General features: G+C 40.7%; 1 protein-coding gene across 2 annotated transcripts in view; it reads right to left on the reverse strand.

Annotated features, from left to right (window-relative positions):
* Positions 1–21517, reverse strand: part of elfn1a (extracellular leucine-rich repeat and fibronectin type III domain containing 1a) — a 94972-nt gene that overhangs the window by 18937 nt on the left and 54518 nt on the right. For both annotated transcript variants that reach the window (XM_072443026.1, XM_072443025.1), the window contains exon 3: positions 9546–9640. The gene's annotated coding sequence lies outside the window, so the exon portion shown is untranslated. The remainder of the gene's footprint in view (positions 1–9545; positions 9641–21517) is intronic.

Raw genomic sequence — 21517 nt, forward strand, 5'->3', positions numbered from 1 at the left:
GAGAAATTAATTACGTCTCCAAATGGCTTTACAAACGCGCGGCAAGAGAGAAACGGTCTGTGTCATGGTAGCGACGCAGATTCCCTTCAGGTTTCGACAGTGAGACGTTGATAGTACTACGTTTAAAATGTAATTTTCAGCGCTGCCGTAGTGTTGTTAGTTCAAATCCCGGCTCTGACGATTTACTGCATGTCCTCCCTTCTCTCTCTTCCTCATTTCATGCTGGGCTGTCCTGTCTAGTGGAGCCTACGGGCCAACAAATCCTTAATAAATGATAAGGGGCAATGAAGAACACATAAACCACTTGGTAATGCTGGGCCACGTCTGTTCAAATGGGAAGTGCGTGGGCTGGGAAGACAAAGGAGTTTAGACCAAGCAGAGCAATAGCAATTCATGTCTATATGGTGCACTTTGTTGATGATGTACCTCATTCAGTAGTAAAATAATCCTAATTTGAAGTACTTAGAGAGTATAAATCTACTCATGTAATTGTCATTTCCTACATTTAAAATCATGGGACTTACACACTAAGTCCTAATTGAATTGAATGAATAATTGAATATATGAGCAGCTACTACCACTACTAATCCTTTAAGAGTGGCTCGTGGCCACCGACGAGAAGGTCAGAGGTTCAACTGCCCTGGAGAAGAGGGAGGGGAAACAAAGCTGCCAATCTGCAACATCAGCCCCTCCCACAGCCGTCAATCACTCACATGCCATTTATACATGATATACATTTATACATATGCATTTCACAAGTACAAACACCAACGGCTATTTTATTAAATATATGTCTTTGTGACTCAGATTAGGTATTGTCTTTGCACATCTAGAACCATTCTGTTTTACGTGCATTCTTATCATTACATAATTTCCCTGTGTTATGTGTGTAAATATGCTCTGCTTGCTTAATTTTTGAATATACTTAATTATCACCTAAAATGAAATGTACTGTATATCCTTTAACCTTTACCAAAATCAGGCAAAAGTGTATTTTAGACAAACATCCTTCAAACTGCAGCGTGTTCTCGTATATGTACATGTAATTATAGTGAAGTGAGCCAATCTTGTTGCTGGCTGAACAAAGCAGATGGCCAGATCCTTCTTTAAAGGATCTTGGCCTGAGGTCTGTAATCCTGCTCTGTAAGTGATAAAGGCAGTCCTCCATTATCTCTGATTCTCTCTCTCCACAACATCAACAACAACAACAACAACAACAACACCACGAGGAACTGGCCATTTCTACATTCTTCACACTGCTGTTATTACTGGCAAAATTCAATCTCACAGTCGACAGGGAGCTCTGTCTCTGGGCTGTGAATGGCACGTAATAAGAAGGCTCGAATGGAGGTGAGAAGAGACGAAATCCTTCATCGCGATTGGAGTTGTGCTACGAGGACGATAAAAAGTGTGGACCGATCAAAGATTAGATGACTGGACTGAATTAACAAACACAAGTGAATCATGCGTGAAGTACTGCTGATTCCACCGCCATTCAGAGGTGGCTCCAGTAGCTGAGAAAGATACAGTTACTTCAAAATACTCAAGTATAAAGTAGTGCGCCAAGACATTACTCAAGAAAGAGTAAAAACGTATATAGAGTAACAACTACTCAAGTAAAGTAATGTATTTTCTCAAGCTGATGCTATGTGCGGGTTGTGTTTATGCAGTAGCACTATTTAAAAAGGTTTTTTCCTTCATATTTTTCATTTATAGGACTTTTAAATGCTTTGGGATTCATAAAATACAATGATGTCTAATTAAAGTTAAGTAAGAGTAAATGCCTTGGGCATAAGAGGAAATAAGTGTGAAAACATGTATAATATCTTAAAAAGCAGAGAATGTTGCAGTGAGAGAAAATAAACCCTAAACTTTTATTCATGGAGAGTCATGTTTTTATATTATTTGTATATTGTTTTATAATGTATATGTAATTGAGCATTGATTTGAAATGATAAAATATGTGGTCTTCTAGTTTACAAGCTTAGAATATTTATCAGTGGAAATAATTGTTACTAAACTACTTGATGAATAGCTTTTGATAGTTTTGCATGTGAAATGTGATTTTATGTGTGAATTTTTTACAGCCCAATACCACAACATTAATCACCGTACAGGGCTTTACGAAACATGCTGATGGGCCAACAAGAAACGAGAAAAAAAGCAAATCAGACATAAAACAACCCCCAGTCAGTCAATTCAAGATGAGCTGAAGAGTAAATACATCTTGTCTTTACCAAAGCCAACTTGTATATTTACAAAGTCTGTGGGTAAAGAGCATAAGACAGACATTAAATCATCATCATTATTATTAAAAAGCACTGTGTGGATTAATCGACAGTTACCCATTTGTAAAAAGCATGACTTGTGGTTTGGATATGATCACTGGAGCGTTATTCAAGCCTAATAATCGAATAAACGCCGTCGTTCCGATATATGCACTATTATTAGACTGAGTGGTTACAATTAAGCCAGTCCATCTCTCAAAATGCCAAAGAATGGTGAAAGTACGGCCGTGCTTTCATTCTTGGACATGCACCAGTAACACGGATGTACAATGGAGGCTCAGAAGGCAGTGAGGCACCATGTCAAATTCTCTTTTAGCCTAATTGTGCTGTGTGGCATCCAATAGTGAAGTGATTGTGCTGGAACATTTGGGCTTTTGAATGTGCTTAAATCAAGAGTAGGATGAAGTATGCAAAATCAGTGCACATCAAAATTACAATATTATTTTTATCCTTCCCACAGGAAATGTATATAGGCTTCCACTTAATCACTGGTCCATAGTTGCCTGGCCACACTCCTGCAATACTTAACCAAAAAAAGAACAACACGACAAAAAACATGGCACATTTTTGCAGAATGAATGAGTGAAGCACAAAAACACATTGTTAATCTGAAGTTAGAGAAGTTTAATTTAGCTGTAAATGATAAATGACCAATGAGCACCTCTCTATGCGTCAACAATAAATAAACAAACAAACAAACAAACAAACAAACAAACAAACCTGATTGCACTGTTCTGTTAGCCTTTGGCCTGATGGTCTTTTGTCTATGTGGACTATTAAATTCCACAATACTTTTAGTTAATTGGGATTTTTTTAAACGGTACAATGGCTTCTAAATAAACCTATGTAATTGGAAAGCTTCATTCAGTTTGAAAAGACTCTGGGCAAACAGTCTTTGTATTGACAATTTAAAATGGCCTTTGTTTTTAAATGGTCAAAACCGAGGCTAAACTAGTATTGCAAGAATTACATTATACTGTATTTTCCTATTTTGCAACAATACATACATAATACAGAGTCGTGCATGTACTCTTCACCCAAGTAGACTTACTTCATAAATCACTGCCATATGGATAAATACTTGTGATCGTTGATTGCTTCACTACGGGGCAACGTACAAAGCACATCACCCAGGTGTCCAATACCACCAGTATGAAATATAACCACCCACAGTGTCATCCACGCAGCGAGCCAACAATGAGTGATTCCTCCGACGAGCTCCGAGCCCAATGAAAACAGGAAATCACCATAAGGCACTTTTACAATCTCTTTACGTGCCCAATTTAACACTTGTCACGATCTGTCCCCTAATCCATTCAAATGAAGCGTCTGAAATGACATTAATTAGAGAGGCAGGTTGAGAGAGGAGAAGGAATTGCAGGCTCCACTGGGCTCAGACGCAAAGTGTCGAGTCAACAGTGGATACTTCAGTGGAGTTATCATCTCAATGCAGGGATGAAAAAGCATAGGATGGTCAAAATCACTCTCATATTAGTTGAGGTTTAATTTTTAGACAAATGGGAAATGTCTGTTAAATGAATTAGAAAAGTGCATAAATATCACCTTATACCTTTATTTGAAAGTTTACAACATGACCTTTTTTCTTTTCATTTTAATCAGCTTTTTGTAGCATTCTATAACAATATAATCATCATTAAAATGTTGCATTTCTTCAAAACAACAAACACAATATTATCTAAATTGTGATATATTGCCCACCTTTAATCATACAAATAAGCATAATCATTATAATGTTAATTGTTAGTATTATGTTATTGTTAAAGTTATGCAGAAACAGCAGGTTAGATAATAAGTGCACCCTAAAATAAAGTGTTTTCTAGAATTGTGCCATCTACGCAGTCGGCATCTGAGGGGACACCCACTAACAGACCCCTGTGGAGGGAGCAATCCATTCATTTTAATGTAGAAGACCTGCTCCGTCACCTGCTGTTCAACAACCACAAGAGCAGAAGCCTATTTTATTGTGCCAAAAACAGACTCAAAGACCTGGAGAAGAATAAAGTGGTCAAACTGCCCAAATTTGTATATTTATTCTAATAATTGAGCACAAATTGAGCATTGCCAATACGACTCTTCACAAATTATGCTTTAAAACAACAAAAAAGTTACTCTAATTCAAGTTTTTTCTGTATTTTTTAAAAAACGTCCTCAAATAGTCACGATGTTTTCCATTTTGTTCTTCCCAAACCATTCTTAAAAAGACACAGCTCCTCTTTTATAACACCATTTAGGAGACTACAATGAAATATATTCCGTCCTCGTTCCTCAACCTTCATCTCCGAAGCAACAGCAGCTGTGCTTTTTCACGCTGTATAAATTGTGTGGATGTCAAGAAAGAGAAAGCGCATTGTACAGAGCCGCTGATGCCCAATGTGTTTATGTATTGATATCCTTCGAGGGCGGATGGCGGACACATTTCTATACACTCTTGACTTATGAAAAAATCTCACTGGCACTATTTGAAAGGCAGCGCGCTCTAAATCAGTCGTTCCACGCTGAAACGAAACCTGTTTTTTGAAGTCCTCAGTTAGGCTTTATCGTTTGATGTATTTCAAAATTCATATCCATTTCTGTGATTGACAAGAAAAGGCACAAAGTGAAATGTATTCAACAAATGCAGATCGGGTTTGAACTTGTGATATAGATGCGGTAATGTCATCAAGAGTTGGAAACAAAGACAAGCTAAACTGCGTCAAGATGAAAACCAATATCTGATCTACAAGCTCTTTTTTAATTAAACACACGGCATCAGAAATACATGTTTTTGTAGAAAGTACCTTCTGATCACACATGCTCCTATTGAGGCTGATACACTAGATGTATTGGAATAACTTTGGTTATTTCAGCAGTAAAAAATATTTATTGAACTTTGGAATTCCCTTTTGTTCAACTTTTAATTGTAACTGGGCCTAGATGCATTTATTTAGAAAAGAAAACACTCTGATCTTCTCTTTTAAAAATTGCATGACAAATGAAAATGAGTGACTCAAGAAAATATCCAAACTTTAAAGTATTATGGCAAAACTCATAATCACAACTGAAATCATAGTTATTCAAAACAAGTGCAGTTATACAGATAAAATGAACCTGGATATAAAGTATACAGTAGACCTGAATACATTTCATTAGTGACACGGATAAAAGTGAAGTGGCTTTAATAGAAAGTGATGTATTGTACTTTCCATTACAGCATTTTTGCAATTGACCAGAGCAATGATTGAAATCAGTATTTTACACTTGGATAATCACACAGCCTTAGTCTAAAACTGCACTATGGAACTGTTGTGTGTGTTTATAAAGTGCTTTGCTTGGAATGATGATGATGTGAAGTGACACCAAAGATTTGTTTTGATTTTTTTTATATTAAAACAATATTTGGTTTAATACATGGGAAGTAACAATATACAACCTTACGGTACGATATTATCACGGTATGTATTTCATGGTACAACATTTATTGCGATATAATAGTTTAACTGAATTGTGGCAATGTTACTTTTTCCATTAAAATACCTTAAGAAGAATTAAGACATTAAAGTGCTTAATAACTGTTATTTTTTCATGTCTGCCCTGAAAAAGAGTCTATGTTGTTTCACATTTTCTTTTCTTTTTTTGCTTTTGCTGCAATAAAATATTGCATTTAAGGGTTAGGGTTCTTAAATTGTGAAGAAATATGACAATACAACATGAAAATATTTAGGTTATAGTTACATCAACATATTTAACACCTCATGTAACATAATTGGGAGACAAGTAGGTGGCGGACCGTCAACAGCAAAAGTTACACAACACACTTTTAAAGATTGTGTCTAAAATGGCTGTGATCTCAAAACCACTTAAAACACACAATAACCTCTTTCCCTTGTGAGAAATTGCCTTCCCGCTCGCTGCTTGTCTGTGGTTTTACAATTTAGGCCTTCTTTGTTGTATTATTTTAGGGTGTCAAGCGTTTTCCTAAAGCACCTGCCCTTTCAGAGGAAGGAGCCGTGCTGCCGTACGTTATCCATGCAAACCGTGGAGGCTATTGTGCCGCTGATAGAAAGTGCTTTGTGCTCGGAGGCACCTGGGACGCCGCATATGGAGTTTGTTTGTGATTCTGTGCATAGTGACAAGCTTGTATTCTCTTGTACGAGCGCTGCTCTATTCCCCATTGACATTCCGCAGTTATTTCTGTGTTTCTCTTATTAACTCAAAGCACCTGGGTTTCCATATTGTTCCGTATAGTTACAGTTGTCGATGAGCAAAGTAAGAATAGTACAGGTACGGTATGTCTACATTTTTTCTTTTGTGTGGCTGAAATTGGTGTTGAAGTTAAAGCGTTCAGGCTTAAGTTAATAAGGGTCTTGAACTCAAACCAAATGAAACAGAATTTATTGACAGAAAACTAGTTCAGAACTTGTCTTTATGTTTGTGTGTAAGAGCTGTTTTCTGGTCTTGTAGTTCCAAGTTCCAAGGTTGAAAACATCATATGGACAGTCCACGTTCTCTTTTAAGAAGTGTAGACGGTGGAACTCTCTTTCCTCTAACCCAAAACTACAGACTGACATCAACATGTTCAAAAAGACGCTGAAACTGCGGTTGAAGTCGTGTTTGAAATGTGCCTTATACTATATAACCATCTTACTTTTGTTTTCCATTTTTTTTCCATTTTTAGCCCACTATGGACTCATTTGGTAAATTAGCAATCGGTGCAATTACACTTTAACAAAGCATTTGGTTTAACACTTGCGACGTCACATTAAGAAAACATTTTAGTTTCAGGTTTAGGTCAGAGTTTAGTCCAACTGGATACATTGTTGATATTAAAAAAATGAACATCTGATGCCCTTTACGAGATCTGTTTTGAAAGCATAGATCAGGGAAGGATTTCTTGCTAACTGCAAAATATTACAGAAAAAGTTGTGGCCGCCATGACAACAACGGATGAGAGATAAATGCACCGTTACAATTGCAGCACATCTCCCTTTGTTCCTATAACATGGACTGAATGACAATTATTATCAAGGATTGTGAAAGATTTTATGTTTGGGGGATGTAAAAAGTAGTTTCAAAGTTTCAAAGACAAAGTGATCGAACGCAAACATCATTATTTTATATTTAGTTAAAGGTTGTGTGTAACTTTTCTGGTAGAGGGTCCGTCGCCTGCTTGTCTCCATGGAGATGTTTTTCTGAAGTATGGCATTAAATGTTTCGGTCTCAGGTGTCACAAATCAGATCAACGCATGTATTTTTGAGCAATAAAAACGCCTGAAATTAAATACATGCCTGCTCGATAAGTTTAATGCCAGACTGTGGAACATTCTATGCACTGACACTTCCAGAGAGACAAGCTATAAAGCACTTCCCCGAACACCTGCCCCGAACTCCTGCCCCGAACTCCTGCCCCGAACTCCTGCCCCGAACTCCTGCCCCGAACTCCTGCCCCGAACACCTGCCCCGAACTCCTGCCCCGAACTCCTGCCCCGAACTCCTGCCCCGAACACCTGCCCCGAACTCCTGCCCCGAACTCCTGCCCCGAACTCCTGCCCCGAACTCCTGCCCCGAACTCCTGCCCCGAACTCCTGCCCCGAACACCTGCCCCCAACTCCTGCCCCCAACTCCTGCCCCGAACTCCTGCCCCGAACTCCTGCCCCGAACACCTGCCCCCAACTCCTGCCCCCAACTCCTGCCCCGAACACCTGCCCCCAACTCCTGCCCCCAACTCCTGCCCCGAACACCTGCCCCCAACTCCTGCCCCCAACTCCTGCCCCGAACACCTGCCCCGAACACCTGCCCCGAACTCCTGCCCCGAACACCTGCCCCCAACTCCTGCCCCCAACTCCTGCCCCGAACTCCTGCCCCGAACTCCTGCCCCGAACTCCTGCCCCCAACACCTGCCCCGAACTCCTGCCCCAAACTCCTGCCCCGAACACCTGCCCCCAACTCCTGCCCCCAACTCCTGCCCCGAACACCTGCCCCGAACTCCTGCCCCGAACTCCTGCCCCGAACACCTGCCCCGAACTCCTGCCCCGAACACCTGCCCCGAACTCCTGCCCCCAACTCCTGCCCCGAACTCCTGCCCCGAACACCTGCCCCGAACTCCTGCCCCGAACACCTGCCCCGAACTTCTGCCCCCAACTCCTGCCCCGAACTACTGCCCTGAACTCCTGCCCCCAACACCTGCCCCGAACACCTGCCCCGAACTCCTGCCCCCAACACCTGCCCCCAACTCCTGCCCCGAACACCTGCCCCGAACTTCTGCCCCCAACTCCTGCCTCGAACTACTGCCCTGAACACCTGCCCCGAACACCTGCCCCCAACTCCTGCCCCGAACTCCTGCCCCGAACTCCTGCCCCCAACACCTGCCCCGAACTCCTGCCCCGAACTCCTGCCCCGAACTCCTGCCCCGAACACCTGCCCCGAACTCCTGCCTCGAACACCTGCCCCCAACTCCTGCCCCCAACACCTGCCCCGAACACCTGCCCCCAACTCCTGCCCTGCACACCTGCCCCCAACACCTGCCCCGCACACCTGTCCCGAACTGCTGCCCCTTATTCATCTTTCGACTTTTTCTTTTATTGTTTCATTGGCAGGTTTAGCTCTCATTTATATCTTTGGTCTTGTTTTAGGTCAACTAGTTTAGTTTAGTTTAGTGCTGGTTTAGTGCTGGTTTAGTCCTGGTTTAGTCCTGGTTTAGTCCTGGTTTTCTCTCTCTTCTTCTCCTTCTCTGAGCTTCACAAAAACACTTGTGTCTTGGTCAGATCTGGCGTTTTCAAATCAAAATCTAAATTACTTTACTGGAAATGAATAAGAATATGCTTAGAAATCGTTTTGCATACTTTCCCTATAAAAATCATTAAAACCATTGAAAGTTTACACCGCTATTACTGTTATATGTAGTAATAGTGGCGGTATTACAGTATTAGAGTTGTAGAGTTTGCTCATTGTTTCCTCTTTAGATAATGGCTCCTTTTTGTCTTAAAGACAATCTGGCATTAGGCCGCTTACAGACAATCTGATCAGTTAACCCTCAAGTCCCCAGGCCTTGACCCGGGCCCTGGTAAATCCTGGCTGTGATCCCGGGTTGGACCGCTGAGGAGATGACGTGTCCTCTGAGTGACTTTTCTCGGGCTCTGTACTTGTCATTTGTATTGACAAGTGGATTAGAGATGGCTTGTGTGTGATCCGCTTATGGGCCTGTTTTCTCATGCTGCCTGTAGCCACTGCACACAGAGCAGTATAGCCGGCACCTCTCACCTCTATAAGTCATTGGGTGCAGGTCCGTGGTGGCAGAATGCATCCCTAGGGTCGTCCCTCCGAGCAATGGTTCAGTAGTTTCTCTTCGGGAAAATCTGTACAAGAAAAATTACAAGAAAATAAGGTTAGGAGGGATTATTGCAACTATAGAAATATCCGATGGCACTCCTGACCAATGACATTACAGTAGTCTGCATCGGCCCACTGCGTTTTATAACTGTAATAACTGATTTTCTTCTTCATTTTATTTCATTTCCACTCCATTTCGAGCTATTTTTCTCATTGGCTTGAAACGTGGACACATGGTGGACATTCAGATGTATAAGTGCAATTTCATATGAACGTGTTTGTGTTGTTAGGGCTATGCAAACTATATGTAATTATTGTAAACCATATGTGTCCTACACTAATAAGTTCAAAATAAAACCAATCAATTGATCAATCAATCAATCAATCAATCAATCAATCAAACAAACAAACAAACAAACCTAACCTCTAATGTCTAGTGTGTCAATACGTAATACATACTATACATATACTACATTTTATGAGTTTCTAAAATTATTATTTAGATTTTGATGAACACTATTTGGAACTTTTGTGGTGGGTTGTCTTTGTGCGTAAAGGGTTCCTCTCTCCACAGATCTGACTTGTAATTTCACACCTGCTTGGTCTCCAAAGAGATGGATTTTTGAGTTAAAAAAACAAAGTCAATGGAAATACATTTGGTGTTAATCCGTTTGAGTTGCTGGATTGACCCTGAACTCTTTTTAAGTCAGTAAATATTAAAACTAGCTTGAGCTCTCCTGTGTTTGGACTGAGCCCTAATTAAGGCCAATATAAAATAATAATGTTCAAAGAATAACCTTCCTTTGGCATTGCAGGCCTCAAAATAAAACCCCGGCCCTGAAACGTCTTTGTTCCGGTTCCGTTTCTGTCGGAATTGGAGCCACCTCATTAACCTTATCTAGCAAATACAAGCTAATGGAATCCTCTGCTTCTCTTTCCAGTCCTGCCAAAGTTGGTTCTCCTAATTAATCAAACATCACTTCCCCCTATCATCGTAATGACTGCCTCTAAAGTGAATGAGAATGTGGTTTGCCGGCCCCCCGAGGGAGCCTGGGCACGTCTTCATACACTTTCTCTGGAATTTAGAACAAAAAGAGCTGGATACAAGAAGATTCCTGCAATAAATAGACGGCATTAAACATAAGATTAATTCTTCCACATTGTACAGGTTTCCAAGTCATGCACACGGTCTTCTCGCTCCATACAAATGTACAAGGTTCACTCAGATGAAGTGCAGCATCAGTATGCATATGACCCAGTCTCTAATGAAACCGCTCTGTGTGCTCCCTCTGTGATTCCTCTGCATGACATGCTGCATCAGATGAAAGGCACTAGCAAAATTCATCTCGTACAATCAGTAATGAGAATCTGAAAATGTGTTTGATTTTCTGAAAATTGGGGACAATAGATAATGCATTTAGATTAGCTTGTAAAAGTTCATTTGCATAGCAGTGAAAGGGGTGATAGTTTAAGTAGTCCAAAGCAGCTGCCTTTTCCCAAAGCGCCCACATGACACAAAGGCAGCGGAACCCACAGAAAAGAGGACTTTAGAAGTCTTCAGCAGTATTCTTTTAATTACTCATCATAATGACTCCATTTAGTTGTTCAATGACCCATTTTATGCCATAGAAGAGGCATGGGAAGCTCTCTGTCCTTGGCAGGGTCAGTCATGCAGCTGCCCCTGCTGCCATGCCTGCACCAACAGGGAGAACACTTTCCCCTGTTGGGCTTAGACACGCGGCCCGCTCAGTCTAAACACCTCCACACACATTCCGACAGAAACTTCACCCAATATGGACTAAATCAAGGCAAATTCCAATATTTTAGTATTTTATGTGTCTATGCAGTAGGTTTCACTATTTTGTTCTCACCAAAAAAAGACAAAAAAAGAAAGAAAATCAGATTGAAAGTATTCTTGCTTTGGCCCCTCTGCAACACATGCCCCAGAGGCTCTGCAGACATCGCATCACTCCAGAGGGCAAGGATCTGCTGTGACTGCTGCTTATTATGCTCAACATTATTGATTGCGGTTTGGCCCAGTGTATTTCACATTCACAGTACAGGGTGCATGGGGGAGGGGAGAGGAAAAGGAGAATAGCTCAGGGGGAACCATATGCCATACACGCTCTACTCAACGTGTCACGAACCATTGTCTTCTTGGAGATTTCCTTAGCTTAACACAACCTTACAACTCCCTGGATCCTACTGCGAGCGGCCCGAGGTAGAACCGTGCCAATTACTACTGCGCTACAGCATGCTTTTACAATCATGCAACCTTTAACTTATTTTTGTACTGATATTATCCCACCAAACAAGATAAATATGACCATTACTGGACTTAAAGTGTTATATTTACGTCAGTTACAGTAGGACATACCAGTGCTTCTTACTACGAATGCCCCTTTTACAACTTCTTCCTATTCTGACACTATCCAACATGTTTTAAAAAAGTGGCATGATGATCAATTAATAAACATATTTCCACAGTTACAATCCATCACTACTACTGTAACTGCAACTACTACTACTACTGCCATGTATATTTTATTTCTTCACCGTCTGGAATGAGACAAACCACATTGTATGAGCTAGTGGACCCCATGTTGTTCTTTAGCCGGGGTAAATCCTTTCTCAGATCCAGAGACCAGACTTGTAGTGTGCAGAGGTCGGACGTTGGCACCATTCGGACTGATTCTGCCTCTACTGCTGCTGCTGCTGCTGCTGCTGCTGACGTGCTCAAGAGCAACACATTCATTCAAAGGCAGGCCTGTTCCTCTGCTTTGACGCAACAGAGAATTTAAATCAGCGCACCGCGACCTCCGCACTCCAGGAAATGATGGCTATATTTAGTTTGGTGCATCGTACAGTGGGGTGTTCAGCTCTTTGTCTTATGATCTTCTAGTCAAATGTGTGCCAGAGGAAATATGAAAGCACGTACTGTATGTTGTGTTTGTTTTGTTTTGTTCGCTCTCTTTTTAGCTAAAAATACTTGCCCATCTCTGAAACATTGGCTTGTTTTAATCTGTGAAGCTCCTCCATGTTTTCAGGCTGTGATTCTTTACCAGATTCTGTTTGCGATTAGGATTTTTTTGGCTCCTACGCTTTATTTGACAGGACGGATTTAGCGTGAAATGGGGATGAGAGAGAGGGCAGGACGAGAAGTGAACTGTCAGAGCCGGGATTCGAACTCTCACACTCTCTAGTAACTTAAAACACTCTCACTGACCTATATCAGGGAGTCATTTATCAATCATGGCATCTAAAACTGACATTAATAACATATATTTCTTAAAGAACACATATAATGCCAAACCGACTTTCAGGAGCTTTGAACTATTCCATAACAGTATGATTCATGCATGTTTGAGTAATCTTGAATCTGCTGCTGACAAGACACCGCGGATCCAACAGTTTCACCACTCCCCAGATTCCCCACGATACACGTCCTCTCCTCTTCACTTACTTAACTCTGCGATTTTATCTTCTCAAACAGTGACATAGGATTCGATAGTGTCGCGTCGCCATTTTGGCACGAATGAAAAAAATAAATCTGCTGCTGGCTACCGTGAACCCACAGCTCTCCACAGCACTTCACTTTACGTCCCAAAAAGAAAGGTGTAGCAGTTTTCAACGCATAAGTCAGCCTTTTAGATGATTATTGCAATTTAAAATAATTCACAATGATCCATCTTTAGGGTAATTTAACAGCTGATGAAAAGCTGAAAAAGCTGAATATTGTACAATAGACAGGTTTTGTACTCAAACAAATAATATTTACCTGATTTTAGATGCAGGATTCCATCAGCATCAAAGTGAAATTACATCGAAACATTCCTTAACTTGATAAAGTAGAAACTCTCCTTAAAGTTGATGGGTGCCGGCAGCGTACAGCCGGCTGGTGGTTAAGCCCCAACTCATCCCCCCCAAATCTTCAGGGTGAGATCAGTTAGATTTCTCTAGATTGGACACATCTGTTGCATAGTGAATTCTAGCTCTGCTTTGGTCAATGGCATGTGGTCCTCAAAAAATTAAAAAAAAAAAAAATCAATCAAACACCACAGGGACGATTTCAACACTCCACACACAGAAATGTGGAAAACACATTTTATTTCTAACTTGTGTGCCATCTTAAGGTTACAAACGAAAATGGTTACACAACTTCCCAGCTGATAGGAGTGCTGTTGCTTTCTGCCCACCCGTCTTGACAAATACTTGAACACAATTGAGTGGTTGAAGTTGGCAGTTAATTTGAAAATTGAACCTAGGTAAATCAATCAGACTGTGAAAGAAGACAGATGCCACACGTTAATTCATTGGCTTGAAAAGGAGGAATGATGTGAACCTTTTCCATTAAATCAGAACTCCAGCTGTTATGATTCTTTTGATAGTGGCCACACCTGTGAAGCCGGTGGGCCCCAGGTGGCCCCTACAATGGTTGTCAGTAATTTTGTGAAAATGTCTGTAACAGTGGATTGACCTTGGCTCTGCTCCAACAGCTTCAACTAATCATCTTGGGGGGGAAATAGAGGGGCAATATTACCCCATTTGGCCCAAGTATTAAATTATGTTGATTCCCTAGTTGTTGTTGTTGTTGAGTTGTTGTTGTTGAGTTGTTGTCAAGATTTCGGCTCACCCATACATATGTACATTTTTAATTGTATGCTTACAGACTGAAATAAAGGAGTTAAACACCTTGTGGCCTTGTTAAACATTAATTTAATAATGGTGTAAATTCTGCTGCAATCCTCCCCAAATAAACAATGGTGCTGCTGTTACTCCACTGACTGATACTGACAATAACAAAGGTGTGACAAAGGTCTACTACTACTGTGTTGATTCTACCTAGCTAAAATGATGCTGCTGCAACAACTACTAGTAGTAGTACTGCTGGTAATAGTAGTAGTCTTATGTCCGGAGGGTTGTTATTCCCCTCACTCTACTCTGACACAGGGTTTGCTGACCCATCCTGACTTTTTTCTGAGACATGAGGGCAAGTGGGAAGTGCAGTGAAAATGTTACCTTTGCGATCAATGGAGTATCCATCCATCCATCCATCCATCTATCTGTTTATCTCTCTCTCTAGCTATAAACAAGCCTTCCACTGTTCTCAATTCACAACACTGGTGCAACTCTAGAATTCTATATGAGTGGATCTAGATTTAAATTTGGGGGAGATTTAGGGGTAATGACCACATCATCAGTTATGCTCACGCATCATTGCCACTGCCAGTCAAGTACCAGCCTCTGTCACTTAGAGAGAGACAGCTGGGAAGGAGGAGGGAGGAGGGAGGAGGGAGGAGAGAGGTGGGAGGAGAGAGGAGAGAGGAGGGAGGAGAGAGGAGAGAGGAGAGAGGAGGGAGGAGGGTGTGTGATAAAGCATACAAATCACTGGACTGCACTGAGCGACTCCCTGAAGCCACTGCTCTGCTTGTTGAAGAGCTTCACTGATGTAGAGTGTGAGTGTGATCGCAGATTTGTCATGAGCGCGCAGGGTGGGCAGAGGTATTTATTAAAGCGCGGGCCAACTCTCTGTCAATGCACTTATTAACAGCAGTCATCGGAGTGACTTTGAAATATGAACGTAGCGCAAAATGTGCCACTCCCTCACACTAACGCCGGGCTCTGACAGCACGCGGCCCACATACGGTTGCTTTGTCCGATTGCTGACCTCGCAGGACCACGAGTTCATGGGGGGTTCACGCACTATTTGTGAGTTCATGTGATAACTAATCATGTATACAGGAAGTGCTGGTACTGGTTGTGTGTAGTATTATAAAATGTATTAACTACGCTTACATTCTGTTTTATAGAAAGAAGTATAGTTGTTTTTTTTCCATTAATAATCTGGAATAATCATCAGAAGCATAATCAAAACATTCAGTCATCCAGTCCCAGTTATATTCATGTGCGTTTTAGGAAACTGTGGCAGTTTTGTGTTTATTATCCCGTAACTCAAATGTTGCAGCACCTTTTCTCTTTGTAGTGGTTCCCAACCTTTTTGGTCTCAACCGCCTGAGCTTTGTCTCACGCTCCAACTCCGAGAACCCCCTAATTCGAGTAGTAGGAAAATCTATATTTTTTACTGTATTTCTATTCTATTCTATTTTATATCTATTCTATTCTATTTTCTTATTTGATTGATATTGAAGCGCTACACTGTTCTTTCATCCCATACTCTTTTATACTTGGCAATGTGGGTCAGAACAGAACTTAAGAACATTTTTCTACAAAGAACATTTTCTATTCAAATACTATTGAATGTCACATTTTAATATCTGAAACCAAAGTGCTCGAGTACCTCCAGTATGGTGTACATTAATGACAATGTCCTAAAATGTACACCGTACTCCAGGGGCCCCTGTACCACTCAACTGCAACTTCACTTTTTTAAGACAGTAAAAATTAGGGAGAGTACCTCTAATCTACTCTGTGCAAACTGTAGTTTTGTAAACATTCAGCCAAAGCCAAATACTTTAAATATTTGTTTTATTTACACTTTGCCACGCTTTTAGCATGCTATGAAGTACTGGGCTATGTTTACCTCCAGCCTCAATAGATGAAAGGAAGATTGGTTTTGATTTTCTTTCAAACTAATTATCAATATAATAGGATTATTAATCTTATATATGAGTGACTCAACACTGCCTGGAGGGAATGAAAGCAAAAGGTTCCTCAGCAACACTTCCCTGTGGAGAATAACAGAAGTCAGATGCCCCCCAGGAAGGTAGCACACATATCTCACAGACAAGAACCAATCCACTTAAGCATTCGGCCGTGTGCGTGCGCGTATGCTCACTGTAAACTTTGAAATTGCCTTTCTAAAAATAGATTTGCACCACTGTACCTTCAACCAAAGCTATCTACGGTGAAAAACACATTTGGAGACAGAATGGGTTTCCTCATAGCCTTAGAAAGGCCAGATACTACAGCTCCTCTTTAACTCATTCAATATTAAAGCTGCACAGCATGGTTTTTAGAGCACACATAATGAGGCGCAACACAAGAGAGACAAAATTGTGTTTGCCATTATAAAATACAACCCTCTCGACATGGATGTAATTCCGCTGATACAAGGCGCAGATTGTGTAAATAATATAGATTTAATGAAGTTTTTCTGTACCGTGAGGATTTGAAAAGACAGGCAACAGGCAATATCAAACTAGTGGAAAACTAGGACAAACTGGTCTGTCCGTCTTGTTGTCTTTCAATTTTGGGGCAAGACCGCTATTTTAGTTTTTTTGGGGGGAGAAATGTAAGGCGCACAAACTGTTAATCTTTGTCAAGGTGGTGAAAGTAAGTCAATTTGTCTGAGTCTGTGCCCAGAAAATATACATTATCTTTTTAGCTGCAGTATTTCCCTCTTTGGTACACAATAAATCATAAGAGTTATCTGAGGTGAGACCCAAACCACAGCAGCAGTAAAGTACAGAACAATCAGCATAACTTTCAAAACTTGGAAAACAACACAAAGTAGGTCTCTGAAACTTAAAGCTCACTAAACCTGATTCTAGATTTGTCGAACACAGTCATTATTCTCCCAATTAAAAATACAAAAAATCGAGCGCACAACGGGTCTTACTTTCTGTTTTCCATCACTATGAGGTTATTTTCTTGGATCAAAACCAAATTTCCTCTTTTCCACCAGTGTAAAGTGCTCTATGTAGCTCCATTGTAAATAATTAATGACAATCTATACAACTATTTTAAAAGTGTGGATTATTGGTGTCAGTTTTACATACACACAATTCATAATTCATGGCAGCTGATCAGTATCTCATGCAAGCAGTGTTCATATTCCATTGCAGTGATTATTCTGAATATTCAATGTAAAACTTAAACGTGCATTTGCTAGCTTCTCATATTAATTGGGCCTTAAATATTAGGTGTCACTTGCTCTTGCAGCCGTTTAACCTCCGCGGCCCCAGTGTTGACTTTCCGTTTCCAAAGGGCATTCATGATCAGTGGCCTTTGTGCTTTCGTACTCGTCCCTGGGGTAAAAGAAGGCGGGAACGCTAAGTGCTTCCAAGCCAATCATAAATGTAAAACAATAAATATAGCCTCAAACATGTTGATGTCAAAAGCTTCACTATCTTTCTTTAGCTTGTACGTCACAGTAAAGACTCTTGTTCCACTGTCAAAGTCTGTTCTCTTGATTGATGCGCTCGTAATTTGTTATTATTCAGAGTAAGTGGGGTAGAACGAAGAAGATAGTACGGTCCATGCGTGATTCGACTGTGAAAGCTTTTAAAGAAGATTTCCAAAGGCAGGAACAACAGCTACTATAGCCAGAATTAATGTGTGGCTATATTGGGCTTTTTTTGTTATCTGAGGAGGCTAATGCATGAGAGCTCTATTCAGGAGAAGAATAGTCATCATGCTACATTATGCACTTTCAATATAGAAATGCATTATAACATGAAAGCTATATGTGCCTGCCAATTGTGACATCACACGCTCTCACGGAAGACTCGAATCTCTCAAATCAGACCGAATAATTCATTTAGAAGATAAGCAAACTGATGTGAAGACGATGTTTTACGCCGACGGTCAGCATGTGGTTGTTTCGAGTTGAACTGGAGGGCCCGAAGAAAACCAATCCATTCCTTCTTGCTGTGAGGCGAGAGTGCTAGCCACTCTGCCACTCTCGCCACGGTTTTCTGCATTGTGATGACACTACCCCTTGATTCATCAGATATTTTAGCTAGCTTGTGTGGCTTTGTAAGATTCACTCAAAGTGCACCTGTCATTTCACCATTGTTGCTACCTTAGACTCCATTTGAAAGCAGCTGACCAATTCAGCAATCTCAGAAAACACCAACAAAGACGATCTAACCCTGTCACATTCGTTGGCATCTTGACATCTTGTCATACCTGCTTCTAACTTTTAGGACAAAATGTTCACTTTCCTCAACTTTATCGCAGCCTGGCAGGTGCCAAGATGAGAACTCTTTCAATAACTGACACTCATCAGTTATTGCTTTACCTGATCAGTTTATTATATCCAGTCCATCCTTTGTTATGTGAGGTATTATGGATTCCTTTAACTCCCTTTTGTAAACTCTTTGTATGCTAATGAATGCAGCATGCTTTCTGTAATATTCCCATGACTGTAGCACCGACAGTATGGGGAGGCACAGTGCAATAATAAAACACAGCCCGAGCAAGTTCCCGCTCTCTCCTCTCCATTTAATTCCAAATAAAGAAGCAGAGGCAGAACCGACTTAATTAAGACCTACAGCAAAGCAGAAATCTCACAGAGCACCCCACCTTTAATTAGAAATGATCCGATCTGCGGCCCCATCATTAGTCTGAGCTACATACTGTGATTCAGAGCGTGCTGTGTGCCAAAGTGCACTTTTGAAGACAGGAAGAAAGACCGAAGAAGGTACAATGTTTTAGGATGATGAATGAGACGAAGATGTTGACTAGATGCAGCCTGAACATTCAAACAACAATCACAAGAATGCAGGAGATGTGAAAACTGAGTCAATTAGGCTGCAAAGGGAAAACACAAGTATTCCAGCAATGATTTAACCAAAGATATGAATGGCTTATTTGTATCTGATGTCTGATAATGTAACAGGAGAAAACTAGGATAAAGAATTGTCAACTTTTCACTATAGATAGATACAGTATAGACACAATTGGTCCAGCATGACAGGAGAGGGTAGACTGTGAATTTAGTTTTTTGCGATTTAGTTAATTCTGTTTTCTGTGTATTTTGTGACATATTTGAACTTTACATATATTCTCTGGCAAATAAGATTTTCAAGAGTGCTTAATTGATAATCATGACTATTTATTGTAGGTCACAATATAATCATAAATAAATAATAACTGTGAAGCAAAATTAAGTACAGTATTTTCAATTGAATCTATATAACACAACCTAAATAAGTGCATTTTATTAGGCGGACTGATTTCATAAAGATAATCTCAAACTTGAGGAATGATAAGAATAATGCAAGAGAATCAAGGATTTCACTGTAGTTGGGTGATGAAGAATCATGAATAAATGTTAAAGTGTGTGTTTTACAATAATTGTAACACTACAATTCAATAATGTGGCACCACTGGGGAACTTCATGTTAGATACACTCCAGATGTGTGTGTGTGGCTACAGGGGTCTCTCTCTGAGTAACCTTGAAGGACAAAAGACATAAACCCTCCATAATGCAGGATCTTGCTATTTTAATTGCAGGGATCAGAGGAGAATTGGAGGACTGAGAATATTGCCTTCGGCTGCATCTTCCCTGAGCGCCAGCTTGGTCTCAGCGATTGTTTGCACAAGTTGTCAAGAAGACGGAGTGTTCTAAGAATCCCACAATTTAGGTTTATTACTATGCCTGAACTGTGCAGATTGAAGTTTGGATGGGTGCAATATGTCAAAGAAAAACTCAAGCGTAAGATGGGCTACAATCCTTGCATTTAGTGGTAGGCAGGGCATGTCTGGTAGATGATTGGACTTGAGCAATGGTTCAGGTCGGACTGGGAATAAATTTAACTTACAGCATCATCCAAGCAGAAGGGAGAAACACACAGTCTTTATGTCAGTCAGGGTAATAAAAGGAAACATGCTGATGTTATGACTCTGCCTGGAATATTCTACAGTATGAAATTAAACATATCTATATTGTATTTATTAAATAGTTTTTATGGCACATATTTAAAAAGCCTTGTGAGCCAGAGATCTACCCTGGAGGCGTCACCTACATGTCTCCATGGAGATATGTAGATACATTTAATGCCATACTGACAAGTGGGTGGTGTACTTTCCATCAAAATATAAACTGAATATTAGTTTTTAAAAAAAACAACACTCAAACAAACACAACAAATGATAATTTACTGTGGCCCATGTCATGTTGAACTGTTATTAAATATGTAATAATGTACAATTATATGTTGTAATGAGAAGTTTTATAGTACAAGATAAAAACATGTCAATGCCCCATGTCATCAGATCTTGAGCTAAGCAAGGGCCTGGATGGGAGACATCTGGGAACACCCGGTCTCACAGTGGGACAGCTGTGGCTCGAGTGCAAACTCTCATCGTGTCCTTTGGCAAGACACTTCCCCCACACACGCCTGGTATGAATGTGATGTGTGAGCGAGTGAGTGATGGTGGTGTTTCGGAGGCGCTGATGCTGCAGAGAGCGAGCCTCATTTCAGTCTCCTCCAGAGCAGCTGTGCCTACAATAGTATCTTACCTCCATCGGACGTGACTGAATAATGCATACAATTGTAGAACAACTTTGAGCATCTAGAAAAGTGTGATAAAAGACAAATGCAATATTACGGGATGACTGTAAAATGTAATAATGTAATAATGATAGATTTTATTTTTGAAGGCAACTGTGACCAGTGGTGGAAACAAGTAAGTATTGTTAATTTAATGTCTCCTTATTATGCATGGGTTAGGATTTATGGTTTTCCCCTTTTTCCTGCTTCAGTTTATTGGAATAAGCAAAAAAATAAAATCATGGGAAAAGCCTTGCTATACCGGTTACATTTTTGTCTTTTACACACCATGGGACCAGGTTGGTGTGACCAATGAGACCATGTTAACACAGAAACATGCAACAAAGTGCTTGGGAGGCATGTCCACTCCCCTCTGCTCACCGCACTACACCTTTTAGTCCCATTCCACTTTGTTCATCATTTAAACCAATACTCAAACCCCATTCCTCCTCCTCCTGCCGTCTCCTCCGCCGTCCATTCATACATTCACCACTGCTAAACGTCGGAAATCAATTTGGCTGCAGACTGTCCATTAGTTCAGTCATCATGAATATGTAGCCGGGCGGACATTATCACGTCTTTGCACCGAAGTGAGAGGGGAAATCAGCGCTGGCCACGATGCCTCAATTTCCAGGTGAGAGGCTTTTATCCCCGCTCTCTCA

Source organism: Eucyclogobius newberryi, unplaced genomic scaffold (assembly GCF_026437365.1).
Source record: "Eucyclogobius newberryi isolate DKJ021-1_F unplaced genomic scaffold, fEucNew1.0.hap1 SCAF_13, whole genome shotgun sequence".
Lineage (NCBI taxonomy): Eukaryota > Metazoa > Chordata > Actinopteri > Gobiiformes > Gobiidae > Eucyclogobius > Eucyclogobius newberryi.